We start from the raw sequence: 2,779 nt of genomic DNA, 5'->3' as shown, positions 1-2,779 counted from the left end.
GCGCGGGGCGCTGCCACGTCCGCGGCCCCGGCTCGCGGCGCCCCAGGCCCGGGCCGCGCCTCCCCGCCGCGCCCCGCCCCGGCCCGGCCGGCCCGCCCCGCCCGCACCCGCCGCCCCGCCGCGGTGACGTGGCCAGCCGGCCGGCCAGGCGCGGGTGAGCAGCCAGGAAGCGGCGCCGCCGGAGAGCCCGCCTCCCGCCCGACGCAGGACGGCCCGGCCAGCCTGCGCCCCCGCCGCCCGCAAGAGGGGTCCTTCCTCTGCCAGGAACGGCAGCCATCCACCGGGGACAGAGCCCACCGGGCCTCAGCTCCCCGTCTCTGCCTCTCCGCTCGTGGCCTGGTGGCACCTGGGTCCCGACTGCCAGGGCTCTGCGTCCTGGAAGTGGTAACCCCACGGCCTTTGTCATCCTCCTGGGCTGCAGACATCTCCGTCCTTGGCTTTCCAACCCCCTCCCGCCACCCCACCGCCCCGAGGTAGGGTTTCATTCTAGCTCAGGCTGACCTGGAATTCACTCTAGTCTCAGGGTGGCCTCGAACTCACGGCGATTCTCCTACCTCTGCCTCCCGAATGCTGGGATTAAAGGCATGAGCCACCATGCCCGGCCTTTTTTTTTTTTTTACTACATATCTATCTATCTATCTATCTATCTATCTATCTATCTATCTATCTATCTATATATATATAGACAGACAGAGAGAGAGAGTTTATTTATTTGAGAGAGAAAGAGCACATGGGTGCGCCAGGGTCTCTAGCCACTGCAAATGAATTTCAGTTGCGCGTGCCTCCTTGTGCATCTGGTTTATATGGGCCCTGGGGAATCGAACTGGGGTCCTTTGGCTTTGCAGGCAAACGCCTTAACCGCTAAGCCATCTTCTGCAGCCCCCAGTCCTTGGGTTTTGTGGGAAAGCTCAACGGGGCTCCACTTTCCTGCCTGTTAATTTGGATAGCCACACTGGGGTGACCTGATCTTGTTCATGGGGCAGTGGACAACCCTCCGGCATGGAGTCAGGCTGATCTCTGTCCCCCCTCTAGGGTCTCAGTGTTGACCTCTGTACAGTAAGGTTGTGGGGAGTGTGAAAGGAGACCAAGTGAGTCCAGAGGACCCAGGACCCTCATGCCTGCCCCACCTTCTTGGTGCGCTAAGATGTTAGACAGAGACTCATAGGCCAGAAGAGAGAAAAGGGTGAGAGGCAGGGTGGAAGTGAAGAACCTTGGAGGGGAGGGAGTCCTCAGAGTATGGTGGGCCCTTGAACAGGTCAGCCACCCTCTCTGAGCTTGGGCCTTTGATTCTGTGAAAAGTGAAGTGGATGAGGGGCTGGAGAGATGGAGGGCTCAGCACTTAGGAACTTGCCCGCAAAGCCTAACAACTGGGGTTTGATTTCTCAGTACTCATGTAAAGCCAGATGCGCCAAGTGGTGCATGCATCTGGAGTTCATTTACAGCATCCAGAAGTCCCGGTGCACCCATATTTTCTCCCTCTCTCTTTCTCTTTCTCTCTCTCTCTCTCTCTTCTCTTGCAAATAAATAAAAATATTCTTAGCCAGTTGTGGTGGTGCATGCCTTTAATCCCATCACTTGGGAAGTAGAGGTAGGAGGACCACCATGAGTGAGTTTGAGGCCACCCTAAGACTACATAGTGAATTCCAGGTCAGCCTGGACTAGAGTGAAATCCTACCTCAAAAAACATTATATTGTTATATAAACCAAAATAATGTTATTAAATATTTATTATTTATATATGGGGTTTCTTAGTATTTTTTATTTATTTTTATGTTTTTTGTCTTTTCGAGATAGGGTCTCACTCTAGCTCAGGCTGACCTGGAATTCACTATGTAGTCTCAGGGTGGCCTCGAACTCACAGCAATCCTCCTACCTCTGCTTCCAGAGTGCTGGGATTAAAGGCGTGCATCACCACGCCTGGCTCTCTTCACTTATTTGAGAGAGAAAGAGAGAGGGAGAGAGAGAGAGAGAAATAGGCAGGGAGAGAGGGAGAGAGAGAATGGGGGCACCAGGGCCCCCAGCAGCTGCAAATGAATTCCACATGCATGTGCCCCCTTGTGCATCTGGCTTACGAGGGTCCTGGGGAATCAAACTGCCTTAACCATTAAGCCATTTCTCCAGACACACACATGTACATACATACATACATACATATATGCAGTGAAGCAAGTGAGCCAAGGGCCTTACTGGCTTCTTTTTGACCCCGTCATCCCTTCCCCTACTTGGGACCCTGATCTCTCCCTAAACAACTGATTTCTCACTGCTGTGCTGCCACAGATGGCCAAAAGAGGCTTTTCTGGGATGAGAGCCCGTCCCTTCCATGTTCTAGAGCTCTTCCTGGCCCCTCAGTACAAGTAGCCCTGGGTTTCCCCCCTGGGTCAAGCTGAAGGCCTGGCAGGATGGTTGTGGGAATCTGAGGCTAAGAAGACTCCAGGTGGTCGGGGGATGCAACCAAAGTTCCTGAGGTGACTCACGGAGGGAGGCGTGGCCAGGCTCAGGCTGCAGGTGGAGAAGCTGAGGCTCAAAGAGGTGACATCAGCCAGGCGTGGTGACGCACAGCACAGGGGAGGCAGAGGTAGGAGGATCGCTGTGAGTTCAAGGCCACCCTGAGCCTACATAGTGAATTCCAGATCAACCTGGACTACAGGGAGACCCTACCTTGAAAAACAAACAAACAAAACAAAACAAACAAACAAACAAAAAAGGAGGTGAGATCCTTTGCTGAAGGACACACAGATGACACGTCCCTCAGTAGCCTGGTGTCTAGGCAACCTACAGT

The sequence above is a fragment of the Jaculus jaculus genome, chromosome 6 (assembly GCF_020740685.1).
Source record: "Jaculus jaculus isolate mJacJac1 chromosome 6, mJacJac1.mat.Y.cur, whole genome shotgun sequence".
NCBI classification, from domain to species: domain Eukaryota; kingdom Metazoa; phylum Chordata; class Mammalia; order Rodentia; family Dipodidae; genus Jaculus; species Jaculus jaculus.
The sequence above is the reverse complement of the archived record's forward strand: the minus strand, read 5'-3'. Positions refer to the sequence as shown.